Here is a 20,422-nt window from a genome sequence, read left to right on the forward strand (position 1 = left end):
TTGATTAACGTTTATGGTTGGGTTCCATTGTTAATTTATCAGAGGCATATGGCTTAGCTCTACTATTGATTGATCAAAGGTTGTGGGAAAGTTACACTGCTTGTTGATTATTGACAAGAGGGCCATGACCGAGCACCACCATTGTGTTGTTTGATCACTGTTGAAAATGCAACAAAAGAATACTAATTTAATTTTTTCCTTGAATTAAATTGGGAATAAAATTGTAATTCCATTATTCCACATCTCATAACAACTTGTATCAGTTAACTAAGATAATTTGACGTAGTTAGCTCAGTTAATTCGATTTGAGGGTCTAAGTAGAGTCATGTAGAGTGTCTCTTACAATTAGGGGCACTAGTTTATTTTATTTTGAGTTTTAATTAATTAATTCAGTCTAACTGAGTTAAAGTTAGTTAAACTAATTCCAATTGATGGAGGAACTAGTGGGAGTTCTATTACTAGGGTGCTGTCTGCAGTCCAATGGGGTACTTCCTGCAGTTGAGTGTGGTGGTGCCTGAAGTACAGTGGGGTGCTACTTGAAGTGCAGTATGGTGTTTCCTGAAGTACAATGGGGTGTTTCCTAAAGTACAGTGTGGTGCTGCCTGAATTAAAGTGTGGTGTTTCCTAAAGTGCAATGTGATGCTGCCTGCAATGATTAACCAGTAAACTAAAGATTCACTCATAATTAACTCATGCATTTCAGATCAGAGAAATATCTAGTTGAGATTGGAGTTTGGGGACAATGTACTATCATTTGTATAATCATATGAATTATATAGATGGTGCATGCAGTCAGAGGAAAGCCTATGAAGATTGCACAATTCATAATTGAGGAATTTCCCAATTAAATAATAGATAATTCCTCGAGGAACAATGCAAGAAAATAGGGACTTGGGAAAGCATAAAATTGGTTAAGTATTGGCCAAATATTGTCTAGGTAGTAGTAAGGAAAATTGAGATAGTGCAGAGGTTGTTCGAGCTTGAGTAATGTAGTCTTTTCATATTTTTTGACTAATGGAATATATAGATAGTAGGGGTTTTTAGCTGTGGATTTCCCTAGGAAATCATTTTGTTATGTGTTGATTGAATTATTTCTCTTGTGTGCTTCGTGATTTTGTGATCGTTTAATTGTTTCCACTGATGAGTAGAGTAGATTCAAGTCAATTGTTTTAGCATATTACAATTATAAGTTTGAATCTACAAGGGATTTTTACATGGTATCAAAGCTGAAATCACTATAAAAGAGGAGAATATAAGTTTTTATTTTGTAGGTGAAATATAATTTGCAGTATCATACCTCAGAGCCAACATGGTGTGGTTCTACGGATTGAGACTCAAACACTCCCTTGAGGGTAGTTTTAACTATATTTATTGAAAGGACAGGATGGAGGCAATGTTGGAAGGCAACGAGCTTAAGGAATTCATAGAAAAAAGATATTTCTAAGCCTCCAGCAGCTGATGCTCAAGATCTGGCAGTGTGGAGAAAATGTGTGGCAAATGCGAGAATGATTATCCTAGAAGGAGTTCAAGATCATATTGTATCGAACCTCCACGGTAAGGATACTCCATATGTGATGTGGAAGGCCTTGGTAGACCTATTTCAAAACAAAAGTGACCATAGGAATTTGGCATCAAAGGACAAGCTCAGAAAAATCAAGATGGAGAAGGGTGACACATTATTGAAGTACTTGACCAAGTTCACCCAATGTCGGGAAGAGTTTGGAAGTGTTGGTGTTACAGTTATTTAAGACGATATGGTGACCCTAGCACTTCTAGGCCTTCTCAAGAGCTGGCACAACTACTAGGACCCAGTTAATCGAAGGGAGAAGCTACCAAAGTGGGAGCGCTTATGGTCTGACTTGGTGCAAGAAGAGATTCAACGAAACACCAGAGATGGATCCTCATTCAAGAATGATGATGAGGAGAACTGTGCCTTAGCTAGAAAGGTGAATACAGGGAAGGGGAATTCATCCCATTCCAAAGTAGATTCCAGTTAAGTCAGCAAGAAGAAGGACATGTTGAAGATTAAGTGTTTTCACTGTCACGAGCTAGGACACTATGCCACGAAGTGTCTACACAAGAAGTTTGGAAAGAATCCCTCAGGAGGAGCGGTAGGTGAAGCTCTTACTTCACAATTTGAGTTGAATTTCACCCTCATCGCTTGCATGGGACATTGGTGATGGGTCTTGTGTGGTACTTGTATAGTAGAGCCTCATTCCATATGACCAACAACAAAAAGTTCTTCAATTACTTAGAGGAGAAGGAACTCCAAATGCACATCGAAATGGGAGATGATGGGAGGTATAGCGCGATTGGCATCCATATTGTTACGTTTCAGAGGAGGTCTGATTCTCCTCTCACATTAAAAGATGTCATGTATGTTATGGGTTTGAAGAAGAATTTGGTTTCCGTTGCCATGTTGGAGGATCGTGGCTATGATGTGATATTTAGCAAGGGAAATGTTTTCCTTCGTCACATAGCCTTAGGACAAGTGAAGCATAACAAAGTTTGGGTGAAAAACCTCTACAAATTAGATGTAGAAGAGTGTGCTTCTTTGAGAACAAAAGCAGAGAAGGTGAAAATATGAGACATCGGTGAGTTGTGGCATAGAATATTGTGTCACGTGAACCATAGAGATTTGAAGATCATGCAAAAAATTTCTACGGGACTTCCCAAGGGTACATTAGAGTAGAGAGACACCTGCAAAGGGTGTACAATGGGGAAGTACACCAAATCTACCTTTCATGATAAAGATAGTTGAGTGCAAGTGATCCTTGAAAGAATTCACTCAGATGTGTGTGGATCGTTCTCGACAACCTCCACGACCAAGCATGGGTATTATGCAATATTTGTAGATGACGTTTCTCATAACTGATGGATTTTCTTCACGCAGAATAAGGATCAGACGTCTGCTAAATTTTGTGGATTTAAAGCACTTGTGGAGAAATATATTGGCAAGAAATTTAACTCTCTCAGGAGTGATAATGGTGGAGAATATGTGTCAAATGAACTCAAGAACTTCTATGCATCAGAAGGAATTGGACGGGAGTTAATAGCACCCTATAAACCATAATAGAATGGGGTGGCTGAAAGGAAGATCATAAGTATTGTTGGAGATAACGAGTGATGTTACATGATCAGGGCCTATCATTACACCTGTGGGCTAAAGCATGCAACACAACTGTATATGTGCAATATATAAGTCCTCATCAAATTCTCGGGATGAGTATACTAGAAGAAGATTTTTAAGGTAAGAAATCAGATGTGGCACACTTTAAGATCTTTGGTTCATCAGGATACTGTCATGCTACCAAGGATGCACAAAAAAATATAGAACCAATAGCTGAGTTGGGCATATTTTTGGGGTACACTGATACACCTGACAACTATCGGGTGTACTTGCCATCTCACAAGATGATAGTGGTTTGTAGAGATGTGAAGTTCGATGAAGAGAAGGACATGAGATGTTCCCTTTAGAGGGAGCTTTAGTTGCATGGAGAAGAGGAGGTTTTAGCTCCTACGGAAGAACTTCAGGATGATGTGGAGCAACCACATGTAGAGGAGCAGAGAGTGGAAGCACCCACTCATGTAGAGACTTCTAGAGATGGAAGGAAGTGCACCATGGAGGGTGACAGATTAATGCATGATGCTTGAGAGAATGTGGAAGCACCCACATCACAATGCAGGCAGAGGAGGTCACCACATCGGTACACTGGATACATGGCTGTGATGACTGAGAGTGTAGAGGTTAAGCCATCGTCATTCGAGGAAGCAATGTAGAAACCAATAGGATTTGATGCCATGGTTGAGGAGTATGAATCCATTATCGAAAACATTGTTTGGGAAGTGGTCCCAAGAAAAGCAGACAAGTCAGTGGTGAGTGTGGAAAATAACAACAAGAAATGTTAAAAATATAATCCAGAAATTCTAGTTTAATTTGTCCTTGATTTAAAATGAGAATTAAAATCGAATTCTATTATCATAGCAACTTGTAAATAGTTAATTAAGTTTAATTAACTTAATTAGCTTAGAAATTTCGAGTTGGAAGTCTTTCTGAAGTCATGTATATGTTCACCCTATATTTTAGGGGTCCAGTATGAGTCTAATTGTGAGTTGTAATTAGATAACTTAGTTTACTGAGTTAAGTTCAGTTAAATTAGGTCCAAAATGTTTGAGGAACTAATAGTGATTTAACAGTCAGTTGGTGCACTAATGCATTAACTAGTGCTACTCCAATTAACTGAAGATTCCCTCATCAGAAAATCATGCATGTCGATTATGAGAAAGACCCAGTTGAGACTGGAGTGCAGGGATAATGTACTATCAGTTGTATAATTTTCTGAGTTGTACATATGGTGCATGCAATCAAGAATGGAAACTTGAAGGGATTGAGAATTTTTGGATGCACTAGTTTCCCTTTAATATGGGCTAATGAACCAAGGGAATTGAGCAAGGAAATAGGGCTTGGAGAGCAATAGAAGAGGTTAAGGTTTGGCTTGAGCTTGCTTGTGAGCTGGGAGATTGATCATACTGAGTGCTAGGATTGTTCTTGTGAGAACAAGCATTGTATTATCATCGTGGATTTCTGATTTAGTGCAATATAGATAGTGGGGTTTTGAGTTGTGGCTTTCCCTATATACTTATTGTGTTATGTGCCATTGATTTGTCTTCCTCTTGCTATTATTGTTTTCATCGATCTATTGGCTTCTGCTCGTTGAAATTAGAAGTAGATTCTTGTCTTGTGCTTTAGTACATTGCATGAGCTTGTGAATCTACAAGATTTTCTACATGGTATCAGAGACGAGAATAGTATACTAGAGGAGATTTTGAAGTTTTGAGTTCAGGGTTATAGGTGAAATTTGAATTTGCATTTCACGCTTCAGGATCGGCAGATAGCATTCTACGGTTTGCGGCTCGGGTATGCCTTGGATGGAAACTCAAATTATATAACCTAGAAGGATAGGATGGAGGATAATGGTTTGAAGGAATTCATTGATCAAGACATTCCTAAGCCATCAACATCGGATGCTAAGAATCTCGCCGAAATGTAAGAAGTGTGTTGCTATCTTGATGGGGCCTGACCCAGTTTCGTAGTTAATTAGCTAAAAGAATCCCTGTACTACTGGCCCTTTCGGCAACAGTCCGTAGAACGTGGATTGAGGGCTCACTCGAAGTAGTATGGGGGGGTGTTGGAACTAGGTTTTTGCACCCTTGAGATGTCTCAGGGGTTGATTCGGTCCACCTGTTAGTCCCTGCATGCAGGTTACTCCGCGCACTTTCATGGCCTTCGTGCCATGATATATTCACCTTTGAGCAACCCTAACCAGGGACTGTGGGGATTCCGTGCTGCTGGAGCAGTGTTCTGCACTATTTCCCTAAGTCACACCTGAGATCAATCTTATCTTCTTACACCAGTTAATTATCTTCACGTAAATGGATGACTTATGTTATATTTATTTATACAACACATTCATATGAGTTTGCACAACAAATAAATAGTAAACTTGCCATTTATACCCAATAATACATAAAATAGGAAAAGATACAGAGCCTACTACCAGGCCTCTATGCATTCAGCTGCGGACTACTAGGGCTCTGTGCACTCAGCTGCAGAGCCTTCTCTTACTCTATGACCCAAAGACACACTTTTCACTTTGACTCAATCACTTCCTTAGACTCACCATGCTTCTTATTCTTCTTTTTTCTACACTTAGAGCCTTTCTCTATTTATACAATCCCATGGTCCGTGGACCATGGGTAGATCTTTCAAGCTGACATTACATTACAAAAAAAAGGGCAGACAACCTTGTGACTCTATTATGACTTCATGATCCGCGCCCAAAAATCGCGGAGTCTTTACAATGGGCTTGGTCAAAACTTGGGCTTTAAGCCCCAAAACATGCCCTGGGGTGGATTCCACGCCCAATGGGTCCCCAACACAAACATCATGACTTGCCCTCAAGTCACTCTGTCAGTGCAAAGATCTTCGCACAGAATCCCTCCAAATTTGATTGAATCGCTGCAAGGTCGGAAGCACACTGAGCGGCTTCCTGTTGAATCTCCTATACCCGTTGTTCTGAGACGTAGTGTGGGAACTGCTTCCATGGACCTGTTCTTGCATCCCCTGCGTTTGTGCGAGCTTTCCTTCAATTTTTGATGTAATGATGAAGACCTCGTCGATCCAAGGTTGAATGTGTTCCTTCAAGACTGCTTCTTGGTGTCGTGCGACATACACTTGCTCTTTTAGTGCTTTGGCCTGTTGCATTCGTGTGAGCCTTTGAGTAAGGGCCACCATCTGCATGGTCCCTTTGACGTTGTCATACTTCTGCTGGAGCTCACGTGTCTCTGTCTCTGAGTGTTGGATGTTAGGGTCCTCCTACAGATTAGTGAGGACCTCAAATGACTCCTCCAACATTCTGGTGTAGTACCTTACTGCACTGTTGATCTCTTCCATCCCCGACGTAATAGCGCAGGCTTGCTGTTCTCTTACCTCTGGAGGGGTGGATGGCTGCGCCTTCAACCACAGCTCTGCCATATGAAGGTTTAGCTCTAGCTGAACCTTAGTCATTTCTTCTTGTGCCTTGTGCACCCTTGTTGCTAGTTTGTGGATGCGCACCTCTACTGGTGCGTTTGCTAGGATGGCCAGCTCAGGGACCATCTGCTCTACTTCAGTTGTCCCTACTACGAGGCTAGTTGAAAGGGTACCAGCCTAAGGAGTGTGCACCTGCAACTCCTGAAGCTGCGCTCTGAGGGCCCCCAACACAATCTGATTCTCTTGCGCAAAGTTCTGGAGGACCTCGGAGGTGACGTCATGCACCGTCTCGCCGATGTCATGCAGATCACCCTCAATAAGGGTGATCAGGTCGATAGACAACTTTGATGCCTTGACTGTCTGCTCGCTCGAGTGCTGGCGCTTCAGTTGTGTTGACACAGTTTGTGGGTCCGCACAACCCTCCTCTTCCTTTATTTCCATTTTTTTCCTACCCATGCGAAGGCGACTTCTAGCTCCTGCTCGCCTTCTCAGCTGCCTCCTATGCTGTTGCTATTGTTGCAGCCTTTTTCTGTTCTACTGTTGTCTGTGCAGTGTCCCACACCTCCTGCGCTTTTGTTGCTGCTACTTCTTGCCTTCTCTTCTCTACCAACTGCGCCATGTGCAGTTTGGCCTCCTCTTTCTTCTTTTGCGCGTCATACTTCTCCACAGCCGTGATGTTTGGGGCACGCCACTCCAACGGTCATGTCTCCAGTACATCGGAAATTACATCATATGTGGCTACAAAGGGTATCTCGCTCCATTTCTTGGTTGGGTCCTTGCGCGCTCTGATATATATGCTGTGGAGGTCCGCTTTAAATTCTACAAAACTTTGCAACCTGTTGTAAACAGTGGGTGATAACCGTGGCTTATGGTTAATCCCCATTCTGATGTTCATTTCCATAAACACCCAGAATATCTTGTTGTCGCATCCAATTCATGTCTTTCGTGGCCCACAGTGAAGCATACTTCACAGCCTCTGGTAGATCCCTATCAATTGTGGGGAATTGACTGTCCTTCGGCAATTCCCCTGCCACGAGCACAATGGATAGCAGAAGCCATGTGTAGTGGAACATTTTTCCTTTTTCCTGGGCCTCGCAGAAATTTTCAGGGAACTCTTTACATAAGAACTCAAACCAGTTGAATTGGACCCCCTCCGCACACTTCTCAGCAAGTGCCACCACTGGCATGGGTACCTCGTCCATGCAGCACTTGTGCATAACTTTACTTGCCAGCATTTGGGTCACCTCTTTAACTGATTTGTTGCTGATGCTAGATATGGTGTAGCCCCTTTTCTTCTTATCCAGCTTGTATTTCTTCTTCATGGCCTACGCGATGGCCAAGTCATTGCTCTTCCCCTCTGAGATTTCTGCGAGGTCCTCTCCTTTGCATGGGAGCCGGGTAATGCGGTGGATTAAGTGGTCTATGATGGGGATGGGATCCTCGAGCCACAAACACTCACCATGCACCAGGTAGAGCAGTTGCCCGATGATGAAAATTGTTATTGGGGTGTGGTGGAAATGTGGCACCCAGAGTAGGTTTAATAACTTTGCCTTTTCCACTTCACGTAACCACTTTCGCGGCTCCAATTCGATAACCCCTGCTGTAGTGTTCTGCTTGGGCTTCATGAGTTGCGTGGTCTCTAGATGAGGGAAATTCTCATGGTCAGCGAGATCCCAATCTTCAAATTTCAAGTTAGGCACCCACCCCAGGTGCGTACACTCAAAGATGATGTCATCCAGGAGGAGCGGAGTTTGGAGATAGCTCTTGCTCTTGTCGAGATCCTTGGGCAATTTTGCCTTCCCATTCTGCGGGGAGATATAGGCGGGCAACTTTGTTGGAGGGTGCGCAGGCTCAGTTTCTTCCTCCATGCCTTCATCCTCATCTTCTTCAATTATAAGGTCCTCCAGATCTTCCTCCTCCTTATCAGTTTCCAAGTTAACTGCTTCCCCTTTCTCCTCCATCATTAACTTGGTGCGCAGCGGAATTTGAGGGGACATATGTATAGGAATCATCGGTTGTTTGTCTTTCTTTAGCCTCAATGTGCATGGTTATTTAGGGATTTCTGCCACAATCCTGGTGCCTTCGGGGGCATCCCCCACAGTTAGGGCCTACACGGCCTCTTCAGTGGTCATCTCTGCAATTTCCCTAACTTCTTATGACGTTGCCATCTTGCTGGTCTAGAAATCTTTTATTCGTGTAATCAGGGGGTCAATCAACACTTGAAATAGGGAAAACAGATCTCGTCTTAGAATACGCGTGGAATACAACTACTCAATTCACAAATGACCAAGTGTTGTTTGTTGGGCAGCCCTTTGTAATTTATATTGCCTTTTGAATTTGAATTCGACCATTCACCCCAAATTTAGTTCATTAATGCTCCCTTGGCGGCAGATTTTCACAAATCTTGCCCATAAAGTGCTTCTTAAACTCCTACCGCCCGATCCCTTTGGTCTCAAGTTGAGCATCACATCATGAGTAGTGACTCCAATGGTCACTTTCCAGCCAACCCGTGCGGTAGTGCAGCCCCCCTTGCGTGGTTGCGAACCTTGTGACACTTTTCTTCTGCGTGCAGCTCCAACATCATGTAGCTTAGGGCATAATAGTTTATATTCCCGCGCCCCATTTCAATTGCCTGGAGTGCTAACACTGTACTTCACACAGCTAGTCAGGTGGCCGCACCACTTGTATAGGGTTTCATCTGGTCATCCATCACTTTTCCTAAAAAATACCCACCTTTTATTGTTACTGGCCGCGTTGCACACTTTTTCGTCGGCATTGTGCCGTCATGGTTGATACGTTTAGTAATATGCGGTCCAATCCAAGGCATCAAGCTGATCAATTCTCGGTGATAGTCCCAAAATTCATCGATGTGATCGTGTGCACCTTGTTTTATCACCTTGGGTTCTTTATCGAGAAAATCCTTCTTGATCCCATCCTCAAGCTTCTTGGCTTCCGCTTCCAGGAGAGCACTTTTCTCCCTTAATCATACCCTATATTTCATAAGTTCTTGGAACCTAAGACCACCCTATTGGATTTCTTCCTCAGATCCCAAGTGCTCTGCTTCTTTCATCTGGGCGATCCCTTCTTTCAAGGCTCCACGAACCATCATATCTGCCAGTGCTACTATGCATAGAAAATTCGTTTTATATTATATGGGGATTATAGTGTTCGCTACATACTCTAGCCTCGAAGGCACCTGCTTCGTCAGTTTCTTGCACGTTGTCCTATAAGCCCACAAAACCATTGGTACGCGCAGGTCCCAATCAGTTCGCTGTGCATAGTGTACCTTGTTCAGTGCTTCACATACTTTGTCAAAGGCTTTCGCATGGATAAGTTTATTCCCACTCGCTCTTTCCATACTATGTTGTTCCAACCTGAGAGGTCGTTCGTGCAATTGCCTCACCCTCACATGCTTACTAACCGTGTTTCTTAACGCAGAGTCAGTATGCATCCACGCAGGTTTTGTAACATATGCCTGCACCCATCTAGAAAGGTGCGCGCGTGGATCGCTCCTTCCAGCCTTTTTTTTTGTGAATCACATATGAGGCTTCCCAAATCATATGTACATCATTCTCCTACATTCACGCCAGTCCCCAAAGCTTCCTTAGTGCATACCCCACCACCTCACACGCGTAGTGCGTAGTATCCATTTCAAAGCCTCGAAATGTTGCTGTTCCGGCACCTCTCTTTTAAATCTGTTCAGGAAGTCATCTACCTCACTTAACCCATCATACGTAGGCAGATCATTTACCTCCGTTGATACGCAGCGTAGTGATCTCATCATCATGTTATCATTCAGCGTGGTTACCTCGTGTAACTAGTTCTGCCATCGTTCTATATCCTTGTCATAATCCAATGTGCAAGAGCTTTCGCGCTCGCATGAGATTCATCCATCCACGATTGGATTTACCTAGTCTTGCTCTCACACGGTTATCTTGTAGATGTAGTCCAAGTCGTTGTCGCTTACATAGCCGCGCACTGGCTCCGTGTAGCACAGTCCTTCTGCAGGGTCCAAAGATACAACTACGCGCAGAGACGTTTTCTCAAAAATCATCTTGCGCTTCTTCAGATTTATCACCCCATTCATGTTAGTGGCCCAATCTATTCCTAATAGCGTAGGGTAGGGATTGCTGTCATCAACAATCTCTATCACCTCAAAGTCTGCTAGCGCGCTTGCTCCTTCGATATCCACTATGATTCCCTGCAATCTTCCCATAGGTAGGATCTTTTGTTGGTTCGCCATTCGCAGTTGTATAGGAGACCATTGGAGTGGAGGCCTTCCCATGTGCTCCCATGTTTGCTTCAACAAAACGTTCACGTCTGAGCCTAGGTCTAGAATCACTTGGTCCATCTCATATTCTCCAATCTACATGGTCAATCTCATCTCCCTTCCCATCCTCGTCGTGTGATTTTCGAGCTTTCTGACTATGTGCGGTTCTCCTAGCGCTGTCCCAGCACATCTATTTATGAGTTCCTGCAGCCCCTTTACAACCTTACTGTCAGTGCAACAACTTCATGCATGTTTCCAAGAACATTGTGAGCATCGATGGGCCCATTTCTGACTCCGGTCTATCTTTTCTCCCTGAAGTGGAGGCATCAGTGAATCTCTTCTTGGCTTCCATGAAGGTTTCCTTAGTGTGCTCCAAATCAAACTCTAGTTCTTTCATCGGAGCCTTGCGAACCCAAGTACTTTCTTCAGGCTGCTTACCTTTTTCATCCCCTGTCATAATTCCACTTCAGAGCACAATATTCACATTAGGGTCTTCCTCACACGGCTCAAACCTCATCATTTGCAGGTTCTAAGTCGGGGGAGGTTGGAGCGCTCCTTTATCACGCAGCTGCGCTATTAGTGTGGGACAATCCTTCGTCTCATGATCAAACAATGTACAGTACAAGCATGATGGACATGTTAGATTCTTATAATCGTGGGCATAATGTGCTGGCCCTCCGCAATTGTAGCATATCAACTGTCCGTGACCTCTTCCAGGTCCTCCTCCACCTCAGCCTTATCCTCGCCCCTGAAATCTGGTTCGTGCCATCCCTATGTTCTAGTTAAGGGGCCGCGTTTCAGTCTGAACTCTGTAGGTAGGATTCCTATCCATCATCAGCTCATAACTTCTACATGTTCACTCATCATGTCCCACTAATCTATAGAAATTACAGAACAACTGTTGTGAATTCTGTGTGTACTTCTGCAACAGATGGCAGTTTTCCATAGCCTGCTTTCCTCCTATTTGACCAATCACACACCACAATGTAAGCACTGTGCTAGGTCTTGCTTGTGCCTCCGGTCTCAATGGAATTGGTCCTCCTCTTGCGAGGTAATTCACGAACACCGGGCAGTGGTCCTTGTCATGTCCCTGACCCTTGCACTTTACGCACCATACCTCGTTGTGCACTTTTGGGCAAGCTTTCATGTCTTGTTTCAGACTCTACGTCTTAAGGCACAAGTTTTTCAACTACGCGTGAATCTGCTAAACTCCTAGGTTGGGATCCTGTATCGGAGTCTTGTGCAGTCTCATCTCAATCTCCAAGGCCTTGGCTTGAGTTGTTAGCCTCTGTTATGATAGTGTGTTCCTTAGATGCAGTGTTAACGATGCTACAAACCATTGACCATGTTTTCCATCCGTCAACGTCATGTCAGCTTCACGAATTGCACTTCAGTCTCCGATCCAACTCCCAAGGGGTATCGCCTGGTAGCATTGTGATTTCCTTGAACCAATGGTCGACTGTGCCTCTCTGAATTTGGCCTGCTAAATTGTTTGTTTAGTGCAGTTTGGATATCCGCGATCCCCACATTCAGATTTTCATTAGAATGCTTAATACTAGGTCAGCACGCGATCCTGCAGAGTACTCACTAACGTTGTTTTTTTTATATTATCATCTGTAACTCCCTGCGCTTCCCATAAAACTTTTATCACAAACCAAAACGGGTCTGGATCTTCATTTCCAACTCCCTTGAACTATGGAAACTTTATCGTGTTTTCCATATTGACTCGCGGTGGTGGTGAAGGTGGTATGGACGAAGATGCGAGTGAAGACGGTGAAACTAGCGATGGTGTGGGTGGGGGTGGTATGTGTAGAATCCTCTACCTTATCAAGTTGATCGCACTTCCTGGTGAGACCTTCGCGAGCTCTTCCTTGTCCCCTTGCGAAGGTGAAATCAAGGGGATAATTTCTAGTTTTGCACTACCTTCGTTTCTGTAGATTCTCCCACTTCGCATAGCCCCATACATCAATTTATTCACATAACCCGCTTTTCACACAATATCATTTTAATCCAAGTGTTCAAAGACTTAACGTACTTACCTCACAGTCCTTTGAGGAAGCATCACTATGCCTCACTATAGCTGACTGAAGTATCTACTGCAAACTCAGTGATGAATCATCCTATAATTCGATCGAGCCAGTGATCAACCTCGTGCGCGATCTTATCCTCCGGCGCTTACAATCTGCACACCAATTCTAGAGTCCACACAATAGTTCTATCGAGCTTGCACCTTCCTTGGCTATCTGCTAGCTTCGCAATCCACTCATATAGATCAGTGGTGAAAGATGCACAGAAAATTTCATGGATCTTTGTGTACAAGTAGCAGTCTAACCACTCTTCTTTTGATAGTCAAGGATTCTTTTTCTCCTAGACCACGAACTTGTGAATATTCCTTTCTTAGTTGGATTCCAGTGATATGACATCATACATCTCTATGCAGATCCTAGTCCCGACAATGGAACCATTTGTTGGCTTGCTGGTGCCTGACCCAGGTTCAGAGTTAATTAGCCAAACAAATCACTTTACTACTGGCCCTTTCAGTAACAGTCCGTAGAGCACGAACTGAGGTCTCACCCAAAGTAGTATGGGGAGTGCTGGAACCAAGTTTCTGCACCCTTGAGATGTTTGAGGGGTTGATTCAGTCCAACTGTTAGTCCCTGCGCATAGGTTACTCCACACACTTTCTTGTCCTTCGCGCCTTGATATATTCGCCTTCATGCAACTCTAACCAGGGACTGTGGGACTTCCGCACTATTGGAGCAATGTTCCACACTATTTCCTTAAGTCACACTCGAGATCTTATTATCTTCTTACACCTGTTAACTATCTTCATGTAAATGGATGCCTTATGTTATATTTATTTATACAACAAATTCATATGAGTTTGTGCAACAAATAAACAGTAAACTTGCAATTTATAGCCAATAATACATAAAATAGGAAAATATACATAGAAATATGATAAAACTTCTCTTTATTAATGTTTCCATTGGTTACAGACTCGCCCTATCATGCACACTCAGCTGCAGGGGTCTGCGCACACAGCTGCAAAGCCTTCTCCTACTCTATGACCCAAAGACACACTTTTCACTTCGACTCAATCACTTCATTAGACTCACCATGCTTCTTATTCTTCTTTTTTCTACACTTAGAGCCTTGCTCTATTTATACAATCCCATGGTCTGCAGACCATGGGTAGATCTTTCAAGCCGACATTACATTACAAAAAAAAGGGCAGACAACCGTGTGACTCTATGATGACTTTGCGCTCCATGCTGACAAATCGTGGAGTCTTTATAATGGACTTGGTCAAAACTTGGGCTTTAAGCCCTAAAACATGCTTTGGGGGGGATTCCATGCCCAACATGTGTGGAAAGGGTGAGGCAGATAATTCTTGAGGGAGTTCGAGACCACATTGTATCAAGTCTCCATGGGAAGGAAAATATGCATGCTATGTGGAAAGCATTGAAGGACCTTTTCTAGAACAACAATGACCAAAGGAAGTTGGCACTGAAAGATTATCTTCGAAAAATCAAGATGGATGTGGACGACTTAATTCCAATTACTTGACCAAGTTCACTCAATGTCGTGATGAAATTGGAAGTGTTGGAATCACGGTTGCCGAGGATAATATGGTGAGTCTTGCTCTTCTAGGACTCCCAAGGAGTTGGCATAGTTATTGAGACTCTGTCAATGGTCGGGAGAAGCTGTCAGATTGGGAACGACTGTGGTTGGATTTGATGCGGGAGGAGATCAAGAGGAACACCAGAGATGGGACCTCTTCCAAGGAAGTGAAAGAGGATTTTTCCTTAGCGATTAAGGAAAAGAAGGCTAAGGGAAGAATTCCCAAGGCGAGGAGGGCAGAAAGAAGATGAAATTGACGAAAGTCAAGTGTTTTCACTGTCATGAGCATGGGCACAATACCAAGAACTACCCACGGAATAAAGCAAGCAAGGAGGAGCTGACAATAATGGCAGCAGGTGAATCTCTAGCTTCATAATTCGAACTTGATTTCACTCCCATTGCATGCATGTACAACACTGTCATGGGAGGTGTGTGGTATCTTGACAGTGATGCCTCATTCCACATGACGGGGAATAGAGATCTCTTTAGTGATTTTGAGGAGAAAGATCTCAAGAAGAGCATAGATTTTAGAGATGACGATAGGTATAGAGCTACCAGGATCGATACAGTTACCTTTCAGAGGGAGTCTAGCTCCCCTCTCAGGATCACAGATGTGATGTATGTTTTAGGACTAAAGAAGAATCTTGTTTCGGTCACGGTATTGGAAGACCATGGCTATGATTTGGTTTTTAGTAAGGGAAAGGTTTTCCTTAGACACATCATTGCGGGACAGGCGATACAGATCAGTGCATTGGGTCAAGAACCTATATTCTCTTGAGGTTCAAGATGCATGCAAAGCCTTGAGGAGCAAGGAAAGGGTTAGAGACTTGGTGGTTGATAGGGAGAGTAAATTACCTCTCAACATGCAGCCCTAGAAGAAGCCTCAAAAGAAGCTTCAGGAAGTTGTGGAGCAGCCACAACTAGAGAAGCTGAGAGGAGACTGAGTGGATAGATCCACTCAAGCATAGAAGAAGCAGTCTCATAAAATTTTGGAGCAACCACAATTGGAGAAGCTGAGAGGAGACTGATTGGAGGCTTCCACTCATGCAGAGAACTCCAATAGGGGGGACTTTTGAGCCAGGTTGGTAGAGGGATCACATGCATCCATACGTCCAGGTATGAGGTGGGGCGATGTGAAGTGATAGTCCCAAGAGGGTTGAAATTGGGCAGGGTCCATTGAGAGGTTTTATCTCATGGATCATACCTTGCTACGAGAGCCCAAAGTACATAGTAGTGAGAGGAATCAGTGGGATTCATGCAGTTAGAGATTAGAGTGATAGAGGCCAGAGCAGTTAGATATTGAAGAGCATAGAGAAGGGTTGACAACAGTGCAAAAAGGTAGAGTCAACAAAAGTGCAAAGTTTTCAGTGACAGAGGCAATAGAAGTCAGAGAGTTGGATGATAGAGGCATCATTCTGATTCAGGTTGGATGTTTTTTTTTTTTTTTGGAGTTGCTGTAGAAACAACACTAGAGAGAAGTGTTGCATGCAGAACATTCCAAAGGTTCAGGATTGGGATCGAGTTTAATTCCTTTCTTCTTGAGAGGAAGTGTTGAAAATAGCAACAAGAAATGTTTTTGATTCAGTCATCGGAGTTTCCACAGTAAGAGAATTGTTCTGCCAACGTTTCAAACCCCAACCGGGATCCATCATCAGGGCAACTTGAAGCTTGATAGAAGAAGAGCAGCTTATTATGTTATAAATAGAGATGAGGAAAGAAGAGGGGAAGGTCGGCTCTCAATTTCTTGAGAAGTCGGCTGCCTCTTGATTATTATTTTAATTTTAATAATTTTTAATATATAATTTTTAAATTAATTATTTTTAAATTTTTAATTTTTTGAATATTACTTTAATAAAAGCCCTAACCCTTTTGATTTCTGTTCTTATTAGAGACATGCTGAGATGGAGAAAAGCCTTTCTGTTATAACTGTTATGCATTCTGTGGTTGATCTGAGCAAACGGGGGAATAATATTATTGTTGCGACAATTCTTAAGAAATTGTAAATCAGCAGCTCTTCTTGCTATTTTAGCTCTAGTTTTTTCAAGTGAAATGATTTCACTCCAGGTATCCCCTCCGTGATTTAATTTGTGCTTGAATTAAATTTAGAATTAAAATCGAATTCTATTCTCATAACAACTTGTAAATAGTTAATTAAGTTTAATTAACTTAATTAGCTTAGGAATTTCGATTTGGAAGTCTTCCTAAAGTCATGTATATGTTCAACATATATTTTAGGGGTCTAGTTGAGTTTAATTGTGAATTGTAATTAGATAACTCAGTTTACTGAGTTAAGTTTAGTTAAATTAGTTCCAAATTGTTTGAGGAACTAATAGTTAGTTAACAATCAATTGGTGCACTAATGCATTAACTAGTGCTACTCCAGTTAACTGAATATTCCCTCATCAGAAACTCATGCATGTCAATTTTGAGAAAGACTGAGTTGAAACTAGAGTGCAGGGACAATGTACTATCAGTTATATAATTTTCTGAGTTGTACAGATGGTGCATGAAATCAAGAACTGAACCTTGAATGGATTGTGCAGTTTGGATGCACTGATTTCCCTTTAATATGGGCTAATCAACCATAGGAACTGTGCAAGTAAATAGGGACTTGGAGAGCAGCAGAAGAGGCTAAGGTTTGGCTTGAGCTTTATTGTGAGCTGGGAGATTGATCATACTGAGTGTTGGGATTGTTCTTGTGAGAACAAGCATTGTATTATCATCTTGGATTTCTGATTTAATACAATACAGATAGTGAGGTTTTGGGCTATGGATTTCCCCGAATACTTATTGTGTTATGTGCCATTGATTTTTATTCCTCTTGCTATTATTGTTTTCATCGATATATTGGCTTATGCTGGTTGAAAGTAGAAGTAGATTCTTGTCCTGTTCTTTAGTACATTGCATGAGCTTGTGAATCTACAAGACTTTCTACAGTGAGTTCCAAATGGATTTACAAGGTAAAGCAAGCAGTAGGTGGGAGTGTGGAGAATCACAAGGTCAAATTTGTGGCCAGAGGGTTCTCTCAGGTGTTGGGAATTGATTACGAGGAGATCTTCGTTCCAGTAGCAAGGTGCTCTTCAATTAGATCTATTCTAGCACTTTTAGTGAAAATGGGATGGAAGATACATCAGATGGATGTGAAGACATCATTCCTCAATGGTATGATTGAGGAAGAGGTGTCTATTGAGTAGATGGAAGGATTTGAGACCTTCATAAAAGAGTCACATGTGTGCAGACTCAAGTGAGCATTGTATGGAATAAAACAAGAACCCCGTGGTTGGTACACCATGATTGAAAACTATTTCACTAGGTTGGGCTTCAACAAAAGTGAAGCAAATGTGAACCTTTACCATATTGTAGTTGAAGGAAAATTGTTGATTATATTATTATATGTCGATGATTTGATTATAACAGGTGATGAGAAGTTGACAAAGTATTTCAAAGAGGATCTTGCAAGAGAATTTGAGAAGAAGGACCTAGGGCTCATGCATTATTTCCTTGGTATGTAGGTATGGCAAGAAGATGGGAAATTGTTTGTCTCTTAGGGAAAGTATGCTAACGATATACTGAAGAAGTTCCAAATTGAGAGAAGCAAACCCATGGACACTCCTCAACTAGCAGGTAATTGGAGGAAGGAAGATGCTACTTTAGGTGAAGTAGTGGAGGCTACTATCTACGGAAAACTTATGGGTTCACTTATGTATTTGGTGAACACACGACTGGACATATGTTTTGCAGTTAACTAGCTTAGTCAAGCAATGGTTAAGCCAACCAAAATCTACTGGAAGGAAGTTCAACATGTGTTGAGAAACCTCAGAGGCACCACTCAGTTTGGTCATTGGTACATATAGACAGACGGAGTGAAGCTTCAAGGCTTCACAGATGCAAATTGGGCAGGGAGTCCATCCGACAAGAAGAGCGCATCAAGGGGGAATCTTCAGTATTGGGTCAGTAGCAGTTTCTTGGTACATCAACACACAAATATCAGTTGCGTGCACTTTAGCATAAGCAGAGTATATGGCTGCTATTCAAGCAACTTGTGAGGGTATCTGGATGAGGAAGATCCTTGTTTGGTTATTTGGTTAGCAGATGTATACTACAATGATTTACTATGACAATTAGAGTTGTGTCAAACTCTATGAGAATCTAGTTTTTCATGATTGATCCAAGCATATCGGCATTTGGTATCACCATATACACAATTGTGTGCAGAGGAAATCATGTTGCTGGAGTACATTCCTACAAAGGAATATGATGTAGATATTTTGGCAAAGGCATTATCAAGATGAAAATTCGAGTTTCACAGAGGCAGGATCAAGGTAGCATATAATCCCTTTCTTATTGAGAGGGAGTGTTGAAAATGAAACAAGAAAATACTAATTTAATTTTGTCCTTGAATTTGTAGGTTTTAACCCTGTACAGAAATTACCTGCATACGAATTCTTAAACAAAGAAAATAAACAATGCGAGAGCATAACCCATAAAACACATGTGCACAGAGATTTTTCCCTGGATCCCAAAACCGGGACTACTAGCTTGATTTTTTCATTATGTTCCTTTCAATGTTACAATACATATTTATACATGCCGAAGCATCCAATACCATGGACCGAAAACCATCGCGTCCAATACCATGGACCGAAAAACCATCGCGTCCAAAAAACATGTGCGAAAATCATGCACAAAACCATAGGTGGGTCCGCCCAACCTAACATATGGTCCAAAACCAAAAATTTTCGGGGCGCTGCCCTGACCCCATAAAGTGGGGTTACGGGTGCCCTTCAAACCCCCTATTAACTACGTGGAAAGAATATAACACAACCCAAAAATCTCCCACTTGTTGTTTTCTTTCCACAGGGGGCCACAGGAGAGCTTAGTCATTTTTTCAGCCCTGAGATTCCCATTGCTTCTCTACACCAAGAGAACTTCTCAGAGCTCACAGATTTTGTCAATGCATCTGCAGTATTCTTCAACGTGTCCACCTTTACCAGCAACACCTTTCTGTCTTCTATCATATCCCTCACAAAGTGATACTGAACATCAATGTGCTTTGTCTTTGAATGATAAGCAGGGTTCTTTGCCAAGAAAATTGCACTTTGGCTGTCACAATCTATTCTTATAGCTCCCTGTACTAACCCCATACTTGAACACAATCTCTGCAACCAAACTGCTTCCTTGCTTGCATGAGTGGCTGCCATGTATTCTGCCTCTGTAGTTGATAGTGCCACTACAGATTGTTTCTTACTCATCCAACTGACTGCACCTCCAAATAGGTTAAACACATACCCACTTGTAGATCTTCTCTGATCCAGATCTCCAGCCCAGTCTGCATCAACAAAGCTATGAATATCCAACACTCTGTCCAATCCTGGTCTTCCTTGGTAGCACAAACCATAATCACTAGTGCCACGTAAATACCTGAAAACCCGCTTCACTGTTGTCCAGTGCTCCTTCCCAGGTTTTGACATAAACCTGCTCAATACTCCCACTGCATGTGCAATGTCTGGTCTAGTACAGACCATTGCATACATCAGGCTACCCACTGCACTTGCATATGGAACACGGGACATGTCCTCTTCCTCTTCTTGTGGCTTGGGACACTGTTCAACAGATAACCTCACACCTACAGGAATAGGAACCTTCACCGGTTTACTATCCTGCATATTAAACCTCTGGAGTATTGTCTCGACATACTTCCTCTGGTTTAACCAGAGCTTCCTCTTTGACTGATCTCTTTTAATTTCCATGCCCAAAATATAGTTTGCAGCACCAAGATCTTTCATGTCGAATTTGGAGGACAATTGGGTCTTCAAATCCTGGATAATTTCTTTGTCATTTCCAACCAGCAACATATCATCCACATACAAGACCAGATAAATAATACGGTCACCAATTAATTTAAAATACACACAATGATCTGCTTTGCTTCTGGTGAAGCCAAGTCCCCGTATAAATGTATCAAATTTCTGATACCACATCCTTGGTGACTGTTT

The sequence above is a fragment of the Pinus tabuliformis genome, chromosome 1_2, assembly GCF_031772625.1.
Source record: "Pinus tabuliformis cultivar Carrire ecotype Pingquan chromosome 1_2, CPIR1, whole genome shotgun sequence".
Lineage (NCBI taxonomy): Eukaryota > Viridiplantae > Streptophyta > Pinopsida > Pinales > Pinaceae > Pinus > Pinus tabuliformis.